The sequence below is a fragment of the Manis javanica genome, chromosome 11, assembly GCF_040802235.1.
Source record: "Manis javanica isolate MJ-LG chromosome 11, MJ_LKY, whole genome shotgun sequence".
Classification (NCBI taxonomy): Eukaryota; Metazoa; Chordata; class Mammalia; order Pholidota; family Manidae; genus Manis; species Manis javanica.
In genome coordinates this window covers 87,652,819-87,674,962 of record NC_133166.1, presented here as the reverse complement: position 1 = coordinate 87,674,962, position 22,144 = coordinate 87,652,819, and the positions used below count along the sequence as shown (strand labels likewise).

Genomic DNA, 22,144 nt, shown 5'->3' with positions numbered 1-22,144 from the left:
AAATAAGCTTGTAGAGCCTTATTAATTTTAATAAGAAGGATCAGTTTGGCTTTATAGGTTATCAGGTTTATAGAATATTTTTGGACATGCATCATTTTTTTGAGGTACAAATAACTGGAAGTAGATTGTCATTGTTTTGCTCATAGCATTGTTAGGACACCTGATTTTTTTTTTCAAGATTATGATGCTTTTATTATAAAAACAATTTTTTTTATTAAAGTATTGTTAACATACAATCTTATGTTGGTTTCAAATGTGCAACACAGTGGTTCAACAGTTATCCGTATTACTAAATCCTCACCCCCTGTAGGTGGGTACTATAGGTCAATGTAGTAAGATGTTACAGAATCATTAGCTATATTCTCCATGCTGTACTGTTGTCCCTGTGACCAGCTTATATTGTGTCTGCGAATTACTGTTCCCCTTTATCACCTTCACTTTCCCACCCCCACCCCCTCCCTCTTGTTAACCATTAGTCCTTTCTCAGGGTCTGGGAGTCTACTGCTATTTTGTTCCTTCTGTTTTGCTTTGTTTTTATATTCCACAAATAAGTGAAATCATATGGTATTTGTCTTTTTCCGCCTGGCTTATTTCACTGAGCATAATACCCTCTGCTCCATCCATGTTGTTGCACATGGCAGGATTTCTTTTCTTTTTATGGTTGAATAATATTCCATTGTGTATATGTACCACTTCACCTTTATCTGTTCATTTACTGATGGACACTTAGGTTGCTTCCATGTCTTGGCTATTGCAAATAGTGCAGTGGTAAACATAGGGTGCATACATCTTTTCAAATATGGGATTTTGTTTTGAGTAAATTCCTAGGAGTGGAATTCCTGGGTCAAATGGTATTTCTGTTTTGAGTTTTTTGAGGAACCTCCATACTACTTTCCACAGCAGTTGCACCAATTTACATTCCTATCAACAGTGTAGGAGGGTTCCCATTTCTCCTTATCCTGCATTCGTTATTTCTTGGAACACCTGATTTAACAAATAACTAAGGATATTTTTAGTAGTATTTTAATTTGTGTTATAGTTTTAAATAAATTAAGTGGAGAAAGTATCTTTACAATTAAACATTTTAAATAACTTTTTCCTGAAATCTTGTTGAATTATTATTTAGCAAGCCAGATTTTTATAGATTTGTAGAAACAAACTTTATTAATTCCTAACAGAATATTTATGGTTTCCAAAACTTGGAGGTAATCAGGCTGTGATTACCAAAATACCAATGAATATTGAATCCTAAAGCATCCTTTTGGTATGTAATTTGGTGTATATAATGATTCCAGCCAAAGTGTAGGGAAAAAATGAAAGCTGCTTATAATCAAAGTGTGTTCTTTGTGAAAGAGTTGTATAAGGAAACTGCTTTCTTGGCCAGTGTTCGATACTAATCACAGATAAACATAACCACGTATACTGACATTGGTTATAAACTACGTAATTGTCAGAAGAATCACAATTATCAATGACAAAGGAAAGAACACTCCTTAAACAATCAGAATGTGTGTCTAAAGTATTGCATACATAGCTCTTTGATCATGAATTTTAACCAGTAGCATTCCATATAATGCAAGTTATATTCCTTGACTAGTCTTATCCAGTTTGACTTTTGAAAACTAACTGTAGGAGAATGTGCCTGCCTCATTTACATGAAAGAGAGATTTTTAACTGGCTAGCACACTACAGAAATCAGTTGCAATTATTAATAGAGTCCATAAAATACTGCCCTGTAAATGTTTCCAGTAATAATAACGCAACAAATAATAAAAAAATTCTGAAACTGAAACAGGAGTGTTATATAGTAAACAAATTTAATGAAAGAGTAGTTTTATTTAGCCTCAGTTCATAATCTTAGACTCAAACCAGTAGTTTTTATTTTTTATTTTTTTATTAAGGTATCATTGATAGACAATCTTATGCTCAGGTTTCACATGAGCAACATTGTTACTACATTCCCGCATATTATCAAGTCCCTACCACATACCCCATTACAGCCATCAGCATAGTAAGATGCTATAGCGTCACTACTTGTCTTCTCTGTGCTATACTGCCTTCCCCATGCCTCCTGCCCCCTATAGTATATGTGCTAGTTATAATATCCCTTAGTCCCCTTATTCCTCCCTTCCCACCCATCCTCCCCAGTCCCTTTCCCTTTGGTAACTGTTAGTCCATTCTTGGGTTTTGTGAGTCTGCTGCTCTTTTGTTCCTTCAGTTTTTGCTTTCTTGTTATACTCCACAGATGAATGAAATCATTTGGTACTTATCTTTCTCCGCCTGGCTTATTTCACTGAGTATAATACCCTCTAGCTCCATCCATGTTATCGCAAATGTCAAAACAGTAGTTTTAATGGTTTAAGAATTTAGACATTCCATTATTTTCTTTCTTTCTTTATTTTTTTTGAGAGGGCATCTCTCATATTTATTGATCAGATGGTTGTTAACAACAATAAAATTCTGTAAGGGGACTCAATGCACAGTCATTAATCAACCCCAAGCCTATATCTCAACAGTCTCCAATCTTCTGAAGCATAACGAACAAGTTCTTACATGGTGAACAAGGTCTTACGTAGTGAATAAGTTCTTACATGGTGAACAGTGCAAGGGCAGTCATCACAGAAACTTTCAGTTTTGATCACGCATCATGAACTATAAACAATCAAGTCAGATATGATTATTCCTTTGATTTTTATACATGATTTATATGTGAATCCCACATTTCTCCCTTATTATCATTATTTTTTTTTAAAATAAAATGCTGAAGTGGTAGGTAGATGCAAGATAAAAGTAGAAAACATAATTTAGTGCTATAAGAGGGCAAATGTAGATGATCAGGTCTGTGCCTATAGACTAAGTATTAATCCAAGCTAGACAAGGGCAACAGAACATCCACGGATGCAGAAGATTTCTCTCAAAACAGGGGGGATGAGGTTCTAAGCCTCCCCTCTGTTGGCCCCCAATTTCTCTCCTGATGGCCCCCCTGCGACTGTGCCTGTTTTAGGTTGTTCCTCCCTTGAGGAATCTTAGCCGTCTCTGGCTATCCAGTCATCTTCCGGGGCCATACAGGGAAATGTAAAGTTGGTAAGTGAGAGAGAAGCCATATTGTTTGAAAAGGTTAGCTTTTTACTTCTTTGCAGATTTATGCCCTGTGGCTTCTATGCCCAGCATTTGTCTTGAGGTATCTTTACCACTTGGAAGAATTACAATACTCAGTAATTTTCGATCATTATTTTCTTATTTTTGAGGCATCTTTCGTATCCCTTACTTAACGTTTTGATGCAGTAGTTTTTTAGTAATAACATACTTAGGAAAATGACTATTAAATGTAATATATATCCTGTTTATCTTTTTGGTTTGTAAGTTTTATCTCCTTAATTCTGAATATGAAGTTTTAAAAATAATATTTTTTTGTAGATGTCTTTTAAGTCACCGAATCTAGTTAAGCTTCAGTTCCACCATTTGTAAAATGGGGATAATGCTAGTGCTTAACTTGTAGGAGTGAAAGATTTGATGAGATAATATGTGTAAAGTGCTTGGCACCTAGTAGATGGTGAATAATGTAGACTCTCTGAGTTCAAATCCCAGTTCTGCTGCTTTTTTGGTTGTATGGCCTTATGAAAGTTATTTAACCCTTCTTAGCCTCTTTCTTTAGTCCTCTTGAGTCTTTCTTTTCCAGAAAATGTAGCCTGTGTTTGCAGCTGAGTCATTTTCTCAGCCGGTTTCCTGCTCATAGAAATGTGGGGATCAAAAGGCCTGCTTTCATTTTGTACTATCTCTGTTCTTTTCAGTTCCACCTGGCAATGTTTCTGCTAGTACAGCTTTTACAATAGAAGCTACAGCATTTTCATATGTATTTCCTGTGCTTACGTAAATGGAAAGAGAGAGGGAGAGAGAAATTAATGATACAGAAGAAAGGAGGAGAATAGGTAGAGCTGATACCGAGTTGGTGGTAGGGATTGGAGCTAGTGCACAAATGAAGGGATTTGCTAGAGAAAGGAGAGCACTTATTTGTTTATTATCACAAGAAGGAAGGGAGATCTTTTAGGTGTAAATAGATGCTGATACTGTGGATGGATGTGGTGGTGATTCCTTGAAATTTTTTTATAATTGCTTTTAATTTTCTCATCTACTGAGAAAGGGCATGAAAAAAAATTAGGAATATGAGAAGAGAGGAGAGAGCATGTCAGAGAAGTGGGAGAATGAATGGAAAATAATAGTGTGATCACCAGGCAGAATTAAGGATTCATTTGAGGTTAAAGGTCGTTACTTGAAAGTGAGGGCAGTTGGGTTGTGTGCTTTTTTTCTCCAGCCATATGGATTTTAGAGTTAGGAGAATAGGGAGTTGAATTTAATCAGGCTTGTGATTTTGCAAAGTATGTCCAAGTGAAAGTGATCATGATGATGGATCATGGAACTTAAAATGGGTAAGGACAAAAGAGGACTGTTAGGGGAAAGGGAGAGTGAAAAGATAATCAGGTCAGTAGATTTGAGGTCCTGGTGAGATCAGATGTTGGTGGGAGTTCATATACTAGAAGGAATGAGCTAGGAAGATAGACTTACTCAAAATGGGTGGCATGAAATTGAGATTATTAAGAAGGGTACATTGTAGTATGTGGCTGAAGTAGGATTACATTTAGTTTTTTGATCTTCACAGCAACCTGTGATGTAGATAGTGCAAGGATCATTGTTCCCATTTTACAGATGAAAAAACTGAAGCTCAGAGAGGTTGGACACTTTCCACAAGGTCACAGAACTACTGTTAGCTACCTAGGACTCAGGCTCTATTACTCTGATTCTCAGTACTCTCCTCTGCCATCCTGTGTCACTTACCTGAAAGTTAGTGACTTGTTATCATCTTTTGGAACCTGAGTGACAATCTGAATTTAAGACTTTTGAGAAATAATGAAAGTATTTTCTTCTTTGGGAATCTTCATAGACTAATTTTGAGGTAATGAAGGGAGTTATTTTAAGTAAAGTGTTAAAGGGAGTCATTGCTACCCTTATTATCTCGTGTGCTGTGCGGCAGAGTGCTGCGGTGTGCCGGGTGTGTGATGTCACGAGTGTTCTGTGTGATACGTGTTGTGCCTCTGGTAGGGTGCATGGTGTGTTGTATATGCAGAGTGTCTTGTGTCACGTGAGGTGTTCATGTGTTACTTAACTGAACTTCCTGAAAACACACCACACACACACACACACACACACACACACTAGAGGCTTACATGTGACAGTTCTGTCTAAACTCCATTTTGTAGAAGGCCTTAAGGTGGGTGGGGGAAAGAACAAGTAGGAATGTACTATTCTTTTCAGCAGCATGCCTGAACAGACAGCTGTGCTATTAGAATGTGTCTTCCCAAATCCCTGTACATTCTTTACAGTGGCAGTTTGCACTGCTGCAGGTCTCTAGGAAAGGATAATTGGCTGTTGGGTGATGTCCATTTGGGATATGATGCTCCTCTCTCTCCCAATAAGATAGTAATTGTCTTGCTTTCTCTTTGTGGTCTAATATAATTTAGCTTTGTAATGGGACAGGGGGTAGACTTCAAACAATTCTTTTAATGTGAAGGAAGAATAATGTAATTATAATTAAGTGTAATATGAACTAATTACCATTTTTAATGTTTGCCAGTATAGAAAAATAGTATGCCTAAATTTCAGAATTTTTTCTTTTTTAAAAAATTGTTTTTAATTGTGGTAAAATATATACAACATAAAAATTTACCATCTAATCAGATATTTTTAATATACTCTAGTTTTGTTCATATAATATTCTGCTTAGAATGTGAGTAGTTTAGTTCCCTGTGGATGACCCTTATGCACTTGGGCCAGAGAAACTTTCTGCTTTCCTCTCTGTTACAACTCCTCTGTGTCCTTCTACCTGCTACTGTATTGAAAATTTTTACCCCACTAGAATGGAGTCTGCTGACAGAATGGGAAGGTAGAGAAGTGGTAGATCTTAGCAGCTTATGTTTTCCTCATACAATGTCTGTGAAACCTGAGGTGCATCAGCTCCTTCTTTCCCTCTGGAGTCTTCATGCTAGCTCCTCAGGGTGCATGTATGGGAAAGCCTGATTTAGAGTATACAGTTCTGATCTTGTTACTTACTTAACAGCTTTCATTGATTTCTTACCATCTTCAGGATAAGGTCTGCACTCTAGCAGAGCATCCAAGGCTTTCATAATCTGGTTCCTGCCTGGTCTCATCATACATGCTCTCAAGGTTCCAGCCATACTAAAATACTTGGAGTTCTGTAAACATTGTCTGTTCCTGGCACATTGTAGCTTGTTCAGAAATACTTCTAGAAAGAATGAAAAAAAAATGTATATATACACACACACATATATATATGTCAGTCGTACTTTACAGGCTAACATGGCTAACTCTTGACATTCCTTAAGGACTCAGTCCAAGAATCCACTGTCAAGAGGCATTTTCTGCTTTTGTATATATTTGTAGGTACTTTTGCTCTATGACCAAAACATTCAGGACACATCTCTGTGTGTAATAACTGACTTACGTTTTTTGTATCTTCTGTTAGTATGTGAGGTTCTTGAGGTCTAAGGACCATGTCTTATTTACCTTAGTACTCCCTAGATCATGGCCTACCCTTCATAGGCACTTTCTACTACAAAAAGCCTTTAGAGTAGCTGTTGCTCTTGTTTCCTAATGTTTACATTATATACTGTTATATATTGAATATTCCTGGCTTTTTAATTTAGTTTCTTTGCCTTCCCAAGGTGAAAATTGCTTAGACACTTGTGAAATAATCAGTGTTTCATCGAGTATATGCCATGTCATAAATAGTACAATGTGATTTTCTATTGTGGGATTGGGATGTTGGGTAGGAAGATTAAAATTGCCATCTTCCTCCTCATGTGGAAGAATTATATGAGCACTTCAAATTGGACAAGATTATATAAGCTTTATCTTTCTAGATCAGTAAATACAAGTTTTTGTATTTTTTTTTTTTGAGAGGGCATCTCTCATATTTATTGATCAAATGGTTCTTAACAACAATAAAATTCAGTACAGGGGGGTCAATGCTCAATGTACAATCATTAATCCATCTCAAGCCTAATTCTCGTCAGTCTCCAATCTTCTGAAGCATAACGAACAAGTTCTTACATGGTGAACGAATTCTTACATAGTGAATAAATTCTTACATGGTGAACAGTACAAGGGCATTCATCACAGAAACTTTGGGTTTTGAGCACGCATTATGAACTATAAACAATCAGGTCAAATATGAATATTCATTTGATTTTTATACTTGATTTATATGTTGATCCCACATTTCTCCCTTTATTATTATTATTATTTTTATTTTTAATGCTTTTATTATTTTAATGCTTTTATTATTAAAATAAAAAATATATTATTTTATATTTAAAATGCTGAAGTGGTAGGTAGATGCAAGATAAAGGTAGAAAACATAGTTTAGTGTTGTAGGAGAGCAATTGTAGATGATCCGGTGTGTGCCTGTAGACTATGTGTTAATCCAAGCTAGACAAGGGCAATAAACCATCCAGGGATGCAGAAGATTTCTCTCAAAGCAGGGGGGATGAGGTTCTGAGCCTCACCTCTGTTGATCCCCAAATTCTCACCTGATGGCCACCCTGCGACTGTGCCTGTCTTAGGTTGTTCCTCCCTTGAGGAATCTTACCCGTCTCTGGCTAACCAGTCATCTTCCGGGGCCATACAGGGAAATGTAAAGTTGGTAAGTGAGAGAGAAGCCATATTGTTTGAAAAGGTTAGCTTTTTACTTCTTTGCAGATTTATGCCCTGTGGCTTCTATGCCCAGCACTTGTCTCGAGGTATCTTTACCACCTGGAGGAATTATGATACTCGGTAACTTCGATATGAGGTACGAATTCTATTTAAGGGTTGTAATTAGGAAGGAAGAAGAAAAGCTATAGAGGTAGCATATGGAAGAAACATGGGAGGATTGATTATTTCTTTGACATATCTTCTTGTAGAGTACCTTAAGCATGTATAGGTTTTAAACTACTAATTTGTACACACATATTAACATAATAGGAATACGGTGACATAAACAAAGCAAATCTATAATTACCATCCATCTCCAGTGAAGCCAAGAAAACCATTTAGGCACCCTAGGCATTTGTGAAAATTTGTCTATGATATGATGGATATTGTCCAACTGTACTTGAACAGTCTGAGAGAAATCAGACAAATTAAAGCAGCCCATTTCTGGGATCTGTTCACCTCCCATATGTCCTTTTAACCGTAGATAGTCTATAGTCATAAGATTTTGGAGTGCTACACCTTGCACCCCTCCCAACTCCTGGTTGAGTTCCAACAGTACAGATCCGGTCAAATTCGTTGTCTCACTGTATGCACATGCCAGCCTAGACATCTCCCTCCTCATTCCAATGGCAAGTCCAGGAAACGGTGGGGTGGACGCAGCCACGACCGCAGCATCGCCCGGATCCCTGTGGAGGCTTTTTGATGATCATCCCCCAGCACGAGTCCTCCAGAGAGTGCTGATGCCGGAAGCTCCTCCTCGTATCGTATCTTAGTTCATTTTCTGGGTATCCAAGCTAGGCCTTGATCTTCTGCATAGAAACAAACAGACCCTTTGCCCACACTTTGACATGCCCTCTATACCACTGTGCAGAACTCATTGGAGGTCAGCACACAGGGACTGCTTTTTTTTTTAGCTGATCATCTGACACCCTTTAAGTGATCAACATTAAGGATATTTAAAGCATGTGTTGATCTTTGATTTACCAATAGTTTTATCCTATCAAGGAGTAATCCCCCTTTTCTTTCTTTCTTTCTTTCTTCTTTTTTTTTTTTAATCTTTAATCTACACTTACATGAAGAGTACTATGTTTACTATGCTCTCCCCTATATCAGGTCCCCCTTAACAACCACATTACGGTTACTGTCCATCAGCTTAGCAAAATGTTGTAGAATCCCTACTTGTCCTCTCTGTGTTGTGCAGCCCACCCTCCCCTTTCTCCCTCTCCCCCATGCATGCTAATCTTAATAAGTTTTCGTATTTTAAAATGGTGACTTATTAAATTGTACCTACTTAAGATATAACTATTGTTGAAGGCATTTGTTATTTCCTAACTTCCACTCTCTTTTATCAATGTAGCTTTTCTTTCATTGTCTTGATGTCAAAAGTTGTGTCATCTGGTTATTCCTCTGACTTAATGGCTTAGTCAGTGGGTGATACATTATTTGTTCCTAAAAGAAGGCTTTATTTTAGATCCTTTTTAGAGTCCAGAATCTTAATCATTTTACTGTAAGCTTTGAGACTTTCAGTTCCTAATTTTAGTTGTGAAACCACTTAAGTGAAACAATAGTCAAGGAAACTATAAGTATACCAAAAATGTCTTGGATTTTTTTTTTTTTACACGAATCTAAGTACAACAATTGTGTGAAAACCCAAATTTATTTTGATTGTTTAAATTATTTTTTAAAATTAGGGCATGGGATTGAAGACATCTCTGATCACTTTTTTCCTTAGTGTAGGCCAACTCTTCCATACCAGAGCTACTTACCTACAGCAGATCAGCTTATATAAGCCTGTATATCAGCTTATATAATTTTACTGTTTAAAATTTTTTTTGTATTGTTATAAAATATATATAATATAAAATTTACCATTTATCCTTTTTAGGTATACATTTCAGTGGCATTAATTACAGTCACAATGCAACCATCACTACTACACTATTTCCAAACCTTTCTAACAGAAAATGTCACTAGTAGCAGTTACTCCTCACAGTTCCTAGTAATCTCTCTAATCTACTTTCTGTGTCTATGAATTTGTCTGTTCTACATATTTGATATAAGTGTAATCATACAATATTTGTCTTTTTGTATCTAGTTTATTTCACTTAACATAATGAAATAATGTTTTCAGGGGTCACCATGTTGTGGCATGTATCAGAACTTCATTCTTTTTTGTGGCTGAATGATATTGTGTTGTATGTACCACACTTTGTTTTTCCATTCATTTCTTGATGGACACTTCGGCTCTTTGGCTGTTGGGAATAATGCTGCAGTGAACATTGGCATGTAAGTGTCTGAATCCTTGCTTTCAGTTCTTCTGTGGATAGATCTGGGAGTGAATTGCTGGCCATCTCATAATTCTATGTTTAGTTTTTTAAGGAACCACCAAATTGTTTTCCACAGGGGACACACCATTTTACATCCTTACCTGCAGTGTACTGGAGGTAATTCTACCTATATGTCTTTAACTAATAATATACTGCCTTGGATGGGACTCTAAATCTCTTTTTGTATTTCAGGTACCTCATCCTTTAAAATGGAGCTTGAATTAGAGAATATATAAAGGTTCTCTAAAATTCTGTGACTGACATTAGAGTGATTTTCCATGTTTACATTTGTAGTTCTTTTGTCTTCTCCCCTTTTCTAAAAGAGCACTTTGACTATATATACAGTGGGAGGTAGAAGCTCTGTATGCCTGCTGATACAAGTGTATTTAAGTCTTCAAATACTTTCTAATTGTTATTTGTTAGATATGAATCACTTTACAAAATTAGTTCATTGAAGACTCAGGTACATTGAAGTATTATGAACTTTTGTTAATCTGTTCTCTATGGCTGTAAAAATCATAATACACAAAAGTTTACTTTTTGCACAGTTTATATCAGAAAAGGTTTTGCTATACACTGTTCTTATTAGTGATTATATTATACTTATGTATTTATAGTTAATGATTTATATATAAATATATGTCAGAATAGCATAATAAAATACTTAACACAAGAAAACAAGTTACTTTTAAGAGTGTGGTGCCATATGCATAAAGATAATTATCTCTGGATGTTTAATGGGAGCTTGAAATGGGAGAAAGAAATCAAGGATAACTGTAAGCTTAAGACCTGAAAGAAGAGTAGTTCTTTTTTTAAAATTAATTAATTAAGGTATCATTGATATATACAATCTTATGAAGGTTTCACATGAACAGCATTGTGGTTTCAATATTCACCCATATTATCAAGCCACCCCCCCACATCCCACTGCAGTCACTGTCCATCAGCGTAGTAAGATGTTATACAGTCATTACTTGTCTTCTCCGTGATGTCCTGCCTTCCCTGTTACCTACCTGTATTGTTACCGCAAATTATAGTGCCCCTTAATCCCCTTCTCCCTCTCTTCCCACCCCCTTCCCTTTGGTAACCACTAGTTCCTTCTTGGAGTCTGAGTCTGCTGCTCTTTTGTTCAAGAAGAGTAGTTCTTATAACGAAAAATGGAAATTTTGAAATAGAAGAATACTTAGTTGACATATGAGCAAGAATTTTAACACAATACAAGCTTTAATACAGCTATTAATTTTCAGTAGAATTTTGGCATGTTGGAACTTGAACCATTTATTGCCAAAATTTGTTTTTCATTCTGTGTAATATCCCTGATGACACATATAAGTATACACACACACAAATACACATTTACACAAACATACATGTATATTTACATAGCACCTCAATTACATAGCCAGAAAGTATTACACATACAATGAGTAGGGAATCCAAAGTCCTGGGTCTTGTGTTATGGGCATTCTTTTAGAAGGTCGTGACACCCCATTAGGCCATCATGGGTTAAGAGATTAATAAGTTTCAGTAGGAATTTTTCCCTTGGCAACTGATGACTGAACAGGGAGAACACTATGAGTCATCCTTATTCTCTGATCAAAAGCCATTTTTAAACTGGTTATGTAGCCTGTTAATATACAGTCAACCCCCCAGCTTTGCAGGAAAAGGGCCACCATTTATACTTAAAGTATAATTTTACACATTGATTTTAGCGCTTCTGTTTTCTATATAGCCCCTGAAAATAAGATTTGTGAAAGAGGTAGTTTTAGCCTATTCTCGCCACCCCCGGTGTATACACTCAGTAATTGCTATTAAATGAAATGAATGAATTGTTACTAAATCCACGGTTCCTTCTCCTGTTGTTTGGATTTCAGTGAATAAGGAAGGCAACAGTGGTAACAATTGATTGCCTTTAGTTCCAGGGCAAGATAATCCAGAGCTGGACAGTCTCCCTGAGGATGACTGTAATTGGAAGGGAATGGTATGTCATGGCTATTCTTGGAACTTGAGTTGGCTGTTGCTGTACTTCTTTGGCAGAAGCCAGAGGGCTGGGTTGGATCTCAGGGCATCTTTGGAATAACCAAGATGCTTAGTGTAGCAGCCCAGCTTGCAGTCAGTGCCCAGTCCTCTTATGGTGTTTGTTGTTTTATCTCTTACAGTGTTTTAAATCTTGTTTTCCTTGTCAGTAACAGAAACTTGCTCCTCACTAGTCCCGTCTATTCCCATAAGCTAGGGTATACAATTAAAACTTATTTTTCCTATTGATATACTCCTAAGTTTAGCTCATCAGTTTTACTTCTAAAAAATACTCAATTGCTTTTATTTTCATTAGGATAAAAAAAATGTAAGAACACCGTAAACTAAACCTAGTTGATGTTAATAACAGCCTTTTTACTTTTGCTTTCTTGAATAGCACTTGAGTTCCCCAGATATTTGCCTTTATTTCCAAAATATGATTCTCTTGGAATTTTAATAACTCTTTATGTATATAGTTAAAAAGGAGTGATGAGTAATTTTGATCAGTTTCTTATAACCTCTTTTGATTGTAAAGACTGTGGTAAGAATTTATCTACCCTGTAGTCTCCTTACTAATTTGTTTCATCATTCCCTTTCATCAGCCTTTGTGTTTTACTGCCCAGGGCATGAGCTCACATTCCCATTTATCAGACTTAAAGACAGTTGCATACCAGACAGTAGTAAAACTTCGTAGGGTATCTGTCTGCTATGAGACTAAAATTAAGAGCTAGATATTTATTCCTTAAGGACATCCATTCAAAGAGAGTAGTTCCCCCTTCCCATCTCACTTCTCAAGTAGCTAATTTATTTTCTTTAGCTGTAGCTTCAAACTTGTCTGTTCTAATATTCTAAATAAGCCACCAAATATTTACTAGGCTTTTATTATTATGAAACATTCTTGGCAATGGAAATCTGTTCTCTATAGGTCCCAGTGACTTTGGTGGCTTTTCTTTTCTCAGATTGGACAGGGAACAGATGGCAAATTCAAGGGGTCCAGGGAATAGGATAAAGGAGCTAGCTGAACATCTGTTGGCCTGGTCTAACATCCTGTCCCTCGTTTTCTTGCTTTGGCATCCCTGACTTCCTGTTACTTCTGTGGCCATGGATGTTTTCTACCTTGCCTATCTGCCTAAAACAAAAACAAACAAACAAAAAAACCGATCTCATCTTTTTTCCTGTTCTTGAAATAAAAAGTGCTCTAAGAAATTTCATAGGGAGTAACAAAAGCTAAAAACTAAGAGAAGGTCATGGGGATAATCTCTTTTATATTTCTCCATTTTCTTTTTGCTTAGAACTGTTAGAAAAGTTGAGGGATATTAAAAAGTTGTGGAGGATTTTAAATCTATACTCTGGACTGAATGAGTGAATATTCATGTGTGAGTGTGTATTTTAAAGTAAACAAATTTTCTGGTATACATACAAGTGTAGGGGATTTCAGCGAGGAATATCAAAGAAGAACATATAGTATTGGGAAGGCATTGGGTTATTACGTGTCCGCAGCTGTAGGGGCTGGGTAAGTTGCTCATTCCTTGATCCAAGATGAGGCAGTAGGAATTGGGGGAATAATAGGTACCCAGCGCACTCAGGGGAGAGGAGGAGGTAAAGTCAGAGGGAGACAAAGGAAAAGAATCTGTTAGGAGGGAAGGGCGGCTCTGCAGCTGCTGCCTTGAAGGCATATGTATAGGTCAGTATATTAAAAAAGGAATTTTTTCTTCTTTACATAAAATTTGTTATTCACGCAATAAGGGGAAACCATAATAAAAATGCTAGTTTACCAATGTATATGAAACTTTTTTTTTTCTTGCAAGTAATAATATCATGCATGCCTCAGGGTCTTTTTGAGAGGGTGTCATTGTAATTTATACTTTTGCCTTTTTTGTAATTTGTTTTGCCTTTATATAGTCACATATCCAGTTACTGATTGTTATTCTTTTTCAGTTTGAATTAGTATCCAGATAAGAATGATTTACCAAATGATATATTTAGTAATTGATGTAATATTTAGTAATATATCTAATGGATTTGATGTGTATCTCAAATCTGTTGATTTGTTTCACTCGATGTTGTTTTGCACAAACGGTTATTATTTCTAAAAGCCATTAAAATCCTTTGTAGCCTTAAAATATGTTGCTGTGTTACTCTAATTGTATTAGCTATTTCTTAGCACATGCTTTCAAAATATTTCTTGATGGTTTTGGGAGAATGCATATGGAAAATTTTTTTAAATTAAAACTTTTCTATATAACCTAAGATTTTTCAATGTTTTCTAAATGTCCAGATGGGCCTTATTATATTCATATTTTGCAATGTAAAATTCTCCCTAATACTCTGGGTGGATATTTGTCTGACCCTGTTAACTTAGTATCTTCAGAAGAGATTTGCTTGCATTTTGGCCATAGTTAAACAGAACGAGCCCATATGTATTTTCTAGGGATAGTACAGGCATTATGGCACGATTTGAGGGACACCTGTCTCTCTGCCTACTTGTTAATGCCTAAAATTCTTATTTGGGGGGAATTTATATATTTATTTTTATTTTGGTATCATTAATATACAATCACAGGAGTGGGGGAATTTATTTTTAACTGTGTAACTATTAAGATGTAAATATTACTATGGGGGAAGTGTGGGATTCAGTGCTGTTACTTGTACATTAAGATCTTTGTAGGAGTTAAATTCTAAAGCACTAGAGCACACTTGTTCTACAGACCTTTCCTGGAGGAATAAATACCTTTAGCTTTGGTGTAACAAATTGAATCTGTTCTCTTCACCCTATTAGCATCCTTTAATCAAAGAGAAAATCATTTCAGCCCTTTATAGAAAGATGGACTTGGGACAGTCTGCATGTACATTCATGTACATGTGCAAACTGAGAGTAATAGTATCATGAAGGGTTAAAGTTAAAGTCCTTGGGAAATAAAGGGACATTCCACAAGACAGGTACAGAAAGGAAGGTGCCTGTCCATCAAGGCCTTCTTCACTGTTTTCTCCAGGACAAGACCTGATTAAGGAGTTACTATTCTTCAAGTGTAGCATATACTAACTTTTAATTATAGTCTTTGCTATTTGATAATGTTGATAATCTATTAGTTATTACTTTTAAGGAGATTTAATTTGCTTTTTACTTTGCCAGGGATTATTTAGAGTTAGAACTCCGTGATTTGTTTTACTGAGGAGAAAAGTGTTCATGGTCTCTGTTGGGATTTTTGTAATCTTTTTTTCGGAGAAATATAGCAACGATAAGAAACATCTGTGACTAATGATATGTAAATTTGATTTTATTATTTCTCAGAAATGAGAATGTTATGCAAGGCTTTGCTGGGTACATGAAAACATGACCATGAAAACTCATTCTTTGATGTTTCACAGAATTCTATTCAGAATTTTGTTTCTATTTCTTTGTACTTGGTGTAACATAATTAAGTATATGTACTTTATTTTATAACAGTGTAAAACGAACTTACTTTCATCAAATCTCTTAGACATTAAGCTCCTTGAGAGCTGTCTCTAGCTTTCATCTTTGTATCTCCCATAATATCTAGTTAACAGTAAAACTCTGCTATAAGTAGTCCAAAATGTCATTGGTTGTTAAGAAATTGGTAAAATTATCAATATTGTTCTATTCAATGGCCAGTAGTTACGTAGCCAGTCACTAATCATTTTATATCACAACTATAATCCTTTGAACAGAGTAGTTCAGAAATCTTTTGAGTATTTATTTGTTGGTATTAATGCTAATGCAGATTAAGTTCCCACCTTCCATTTAATTTTTTTGTTATTCTCAAATACAACTATGTTGGGGATTTGTATTGTGTATTTTTTTAGAGAAAGAAAGGAATTATTTAATGTTTGATCTTAATGACAAAGAATCTACCTTTGTTACCAGGTTTTTATGTAGAGTTGGATAGAATTAAAACTATATTCTTAAATAATTGAAGAACTACTTTAGTTTATTTCCTATATTTGACTTTCCCTGCTTATGTTTTTCATAACCGTTTAAAGTCTTTTGATGCTTCTCCCAATGGTGGTGTGCTTGGTGTTTTGAGAAAGACTGGTTGAAACCCTTTTGTGTGCAAAAGGGTTTATTCTTGTGTGTAATATACTTCTAGATTTTCATTTAGCTTTGCTCTTTAGACGTGATATTTATCGAAGTTTTACTCTGTGGAAAATTAAGGCAAGCAGAAAATGGGAGAAAATTTTAACTCAGAATTCTTTTCATACTATGCAGTATAACCAAGCAAATCTATTTAAAGATAAGACTAGTTTTCCAGATGAAATTAGTCTTTATCATCCTCGGTGAGTATTGTGGAGAGACTTAAATCTTGACTTCAGGGGATTGTGAATCAAAAGCTGTATTAACCCTTCATTGTTGATTTAATTGAATATGTTAATTGGCCCACAGAGTTGATTTTACTATTGCTTATTGGATATTTTTGACATTATTAACATTACTAAATGAACTAGAATTTGGCTGAAAATTTTAAGCTTTAGTGACTGGACTAGTAAGTCATGCTACTTGGTGTCATATAGCAATGTTCTTCAAACATTTTTGTTCACATACTTCCTAATAGAACTTCTAAAAGATTTGGATGAGAAGAGAATGTGACTGTAAAAGGATAGCGCAAGGGAGATGTATCTGTTTTGTATCTTGTGCGGACAGGTGGTGACTACATGAATCTATATATGTAATAAAATTCAAAGAACTGTACACCAAAAGAAAGAAAATAGCTGTCTACTCTCTAGTACATGTTTTGGGTGACATCTAAAAACTTTTTTTATCAGCAGTTTAATGACAAATTGTATAGTGTTCAGTGTGTTACAAAAAATTGACATTTTAAAGTATAACTGTTACATCATTTAAAAGAATATATCTAGGAATCTAAAAACCATGGTGATATTACTATTATCCATTTAAGAAAGTACATAAATAGGATTTTTATTTAATAGCTGAAAGTTGTAAATTATCCCTGTTTTGTTTTTAGATTTGTATTTCTATTCCACTTCCCTTAGAGAATTTTATCCTAAATTTATTGTAATAATATCCTGTATTTTTATTGATTACCCAAATACCATATCATAATTCTCTATACCTAAGTAAGATAGGTATATAAATTGAAATTAGATTTTTTTTTTAGTTTTCTGTGCTTAAAAATTTTTATGATTGATTTAGGGTTTTTAAAGTTATTAACATATAATTAAAACAATATAAATATATTTTTTGATAACCAAAAGTAAAATTTATTGTAAGTGCATTATATCAGCTATTGCTGCAAAAATGCTATGTAATAAACTAAAAATTTCAGTGGCTTAAAACTTTTTTTTTTCCTCATGAGTCTGGATGAACTGAGATTTGGGTGATCTTGGCTAAAAGCTTGACTACGTTCCAGGCTCACATGTGCTCTGCATGTCTCATAATCTTTTCATGGAGATGGTGAAAAACACACACATGAAGCCTGTTGAGGCCCCAATTCAAAACCAGCATGGTCACATGACCACACCCAGTATCAATGGGGCAGGGAAACATACCTTGCCTGTTCTAGGGGTAGGTGATTATAAAGTCTTTTGGCCAAGGAGATAGATGTGTAATTCTATGCCAGGAAGGACCTCAAGACTGGGGAACAATAATCTGACCTATACTGTGCATCATTTAATGAGATGTGGGGTTTGTTTTTTCCTTTTTCTTTTTGTCTCCATGGATATTTACTACAATGAGATACCTAAGTTGAGATCTGAAACAGTGGGAGTTAGCCAGGCAAAGTGGGGGTGGGAAAAATGGGCAGAAAATACTTGGAGTTGAGGGGACAGTATTTGCCAAAATAAAAGAGGGTTTGGGAAAAACTGCAGACTTGAGTATGTTCAAAGCATAGGGCAAGAGGTCAGGTGTTCATCCAAAAGAAAGGCAGGAGAGGAGAGTAAGGTTGAGATCACTGCCAAAGAGCCTTTAATGCTGTGTGAAGGATATTAGACTTTAACTGGAATGCAGTGGAGAAATCATTGGGATGTTTTAAACAGTAGTGATGTGGTACAGTTTCTTGTGCTCTAGATAAAAAAAAATCATCTTTGCAGTTTGTGCATATTAGATTGATATTAGATAAGACTAGAGGCTGAGAGACCAGAGTGAGGAGACTGTTGCAAAAACCCAGGTGAAGAATGAAGGTGGCCTAAATCAGGTAGTGGAATTAGGGTTGGAAAGATGTTGAGCCACAGAGAACTAATTTGAACTGTTTTCAACCAATGAGTACATTGGTCACATTCTCTCATTTATATGTAATTTGAATGTTAAAATAAGAAGTTTTTCAATTAACATATGTCCTCAATCTTTGATTTTATAAAACAGTGAATGTTAGCAGTGTATGTTAAAAATGATCTGTAAATAATAGTAAAGTTTAATAGAAATGCCAATTAATAATATTATGCAGGATGTTCTTTGAATTCCTTGGGAAATAATTAAATGTTGTTTTATTGAGGTTCAAGAAACTTTTTTACTGTTATTTCTAACCTGTGTATTGTATTTTCTGTTTCCTTGTTTAACTATTTGTGCCTTCCCCCATAATCCATAAAATTCAAAATACTTATTTCTCTGAAAGAAAATTTCCTGAAATTGTTACTGCTCTTTAATAACTATTAATTGTCAGCAAGATAAATCTGAACTTCTTGGTATGATATTCAAAGTTCTCCAAGATTTGAACCTTGTTTACCTCTCCTATGTTAATTTTCTGAATAATTTTATGCACATACCCACTCTGCACAAAAATAAACCACAGGGCCATAATCAATTTCTTTTCCATTTTCCAGAATGTATTACGCAGTTTGCCATGATTAATTGCCCTTTACTTGGAATGCCTTCATCCTCATTGCCTTTACCTACTTTAGATGTTAGATGTTTGGTATAAAAATGACTTGTTGACTAGCAATGTGGAGCATCTTTTCATGTGTCTGTTGGCCATCTGAATTTCTTCTTTGGAGAACTGTCTGTTCAGCTCCTCTGCCCATTTTTTAATTGGATTATTTGCTTTTTGTTTGTTGAGGTGCGTGAGCTCTTTATATATTTTGGATGTCAACCCTTTATCGGATCTGTCATTTATGAATATATTCTCCCATACTGTAGGGTACCTTTTTGTTCTGTTGATGGTGTCCTTTGCTGTACAGAAGCTTTTCAGCTTGATATAGTCCCACTTGTTCATTTTTGTTTTTGTTTCCCTTGCCCAGGGAGATATGTTCATGAAGAAGTCGCTCATGTTTATGTCCAAGAGATTTTGGCCTATGTTTTTTTCTAGGAGTTTTATAGTTTCATGACTTACATTCAGTGATAACAAAATAAATAGATAGATAGATAGATAGATAGATCGACAAATAAATAAATAAATAAATAAAATAAAATAAAATAAAATAAAGTATTATCTATGTCAAAGAAAAAAAATGACTTGTGTGTCTTTAAGCTGGGGGGTGTTATATGAGGGTCAGATTTTATCTTTCCAGTTTACTGATGTACCCCCTAGTGCATGTTATAGTGCTTGGCACAAAGTGGATGTTCAATAAATATTTGAATAATTAATAATTGATGAATTATTATTGAGAGGAATTTTAGAATTTTTTGTAGATTGAGTTATTTTGTTTATCTGTGCACAGTACTCATTCATATTTCATGCACAGGAAAGTGTGTGTGTGTGTAAGCAGTTGTTGCATGCTTCCATAGTCTTAAACAGCTGAGTTCTTGGATGACAGAGGATTGTATTGTAGATCCTTAGGAATGATCTAGTTTTATTCATGAGTCCCTCCCTAGGAATGTCAGCTCTGAGCTTGCATTGAAATCATTGTACCAGGTGCTAGCTACATTAACTTTGGGAATTCCATGAGAGAAAGAGGATTGGCACATTCCTTTCATCCCTTAGATATTTCATTATCTTTTGCCTAAATGACATATGCAATGCTGTGTTTTTGTGAAGAGACAAAGGTTTTGGAATGCTCAGTTCCACAGATTTTATGTTTTTAGGAAGGATCTTACTTTCCTTTAAACATCTGTTAACAATGCTGACCTGAACAGAAGCGTATTTGTTTATATCTAAAATAAGCATGGAAATTTTAGATTCTTAAGCTGCAAATTCTCATGTGTAGGTATTGTTAAAATTTAGTGTTTTGTGAGGTGTTATTTATGGCATGACTTCTTATTATTTTCATATACCTGGTGTGAAAGTGTGCTTTAATCCATTTTTTGCCTTTTTTTCTCTTTATTTTTAAAATTATACTGTAAAATTTACTTTTGTTATACAGTTTTATGAATTTTAATCCCTATAGATTCATGTAACCCCACAACCAGCAAAATTACATCATCCCCCAAAACTTTGTGTAATCCCTCGGTTTTCACATCTCCTCACCTCCCCCAACCCCATCCCCTAACTCTACCCCAACCTCTAACCCCTGGCAATCACTGATGGGTTCTCTATCCTGCAGTTTTGTCTTTTCAGGAATGTCATATGGAGCTGTACAGTATGTAATCTTTTGAGACTGGCTTCTATTGAAAATACAGCATAATGCCTTTGAGATCCATCCAAACTGTGTGTGTCAGTGGTTCACTCCTTTTTTTTTCAGTTTCTGAGTAGTATCATTCCTGTTTTTATTGACTCAGCATTTTACCCCAAATTCCACTGTATAGATGCACCACAGTTAATCCATTCGTCTGTTGAAGGGCACTTAGGTTGTTTCTAGTTTGGGGCACTTATGAATAAAGCTGTCATAAACATTTCTGTACAGGTTTTTGTAAAAATAAGTTTTTATTTCTCCAGGGTAAATACCTGTGAGTGGGATTGCTGGCTCATTGGTAAGTATATGTTTTACTTATTAAGAAACTGCCAAACTGTTTTCCAGAGTGGCTGTATCATTTTGCCCTCCCTCTAGCAATGTATGAGAGCAGTTGGTCAGCATCCTTGTCAGCACTTGATATTGCCAGTGTTTTTTCTATTAGCCATTCTAATAAGCATGTATTAGTATCTCATTGTGGTTTTAATGTGCACTTTCTTAATGGCTGCTGATGTTCAACATCTTTTCATGTCATATGGAGCCATATAGTATGTAATCTTTTGAGACTGGCTTCTATTGTGTTCTCTTCCCTCCCCTTTCTACATTCTCTACATATTTTCATATGCCTATTTGCCATTCCATAACCTCTTTGGTAAAGTGTCTGTTCAAGTCCTTTGCTTGTTTTTTTAGTGGGTGGGTTGTTATCTTAGTGTCTCAACCCATTTTTGTTTGTCCTTTGTATATCCTCATTAAGTAATGTTTCTTGTTCTCATCACTTTTCTTATTATTTTGTTTAAAGACAGTGTCATAGGACTACAGAGACACCAGCAGCCAGTTTTAAATGTGGGTAACTGTATATAAGTCAGCTTGTGATCTTGGATAAATTATTTACCTGACAGGACTATTATTAAAATTAAGTAATTTTAACTGATGTATATGAAGTGCTTGGCACATAGCTGTATCTAAACCTTTCTACTCCCCCTCAATCCATATCTCAGTGATGCCCTGGACTACTAATCTTTTGAGATTTTCTCTGAGAAGAGACTCTGAGAAAAGGAATCTGGGAGATGGTACATGCTGTAGCTGCCTTTTGGAGGGCTACTGTGAACATGAGTATACCAGTGGCTCTAATAAATTAGATGTTTGTTTGTTGTAGGACTTCTTTTATTCAGCATTTTCCAATCCTGTTTAACTGGAATACTTGGCCTGTGATATCTACTTAATTGACTTTTATAGAACACAGTTTGGGAAATTTTGACAGCATTTTACCCCAAATAGTGTGGCACATGATAAATATTCATTATTTATCCAATACATAGATGCATGATTTCATTTAGTTTTTAAGTCTTGAAATAGGCATTTAAAAAATGTATTAACTCCTGTCTTGAAATGGGTTATGTAGTTTATCATATCCTTCTCTTTTAAAAAATGTTCTCCATTTATGACTCTTTGTCCTTATTTCTAAGGAAGTTCTAGGCAGGGGTTTGGAGGTTTGATTCTAAGACCAATAGCATCAA

At 35.3% G+C, this 22,144-nt stretch overlaps 1 protein-coding gene across 4 annotated transcripts in view; it reads left to right on the top strand.

Moving 5' to 3' along the window:
* The window catches only part of ABL2 (ABL proto-oncogene 2, non-receptor tyrosine kinase), a 137,871-nt gene that overhangs the window by 43,050 nt on the left and 72,677 nt on the right, over nt 1-22,144 (top strand). The window contains exon 2 of one of the 4 annotated variants that reach the window (XM_037022409.2): nt 20,894-20,928. The exons of the other annotated variants lie outside the window; for them this stretch is intronic. The gene's annotated coding sequence lies outside the window, so the exon portion shown is untranslated. The remainder of the gene's footprint in view (nt 1-20,893; nt 20,929-22,144) is intronic. 4 annotated transcript variants of the gene reach the window in all.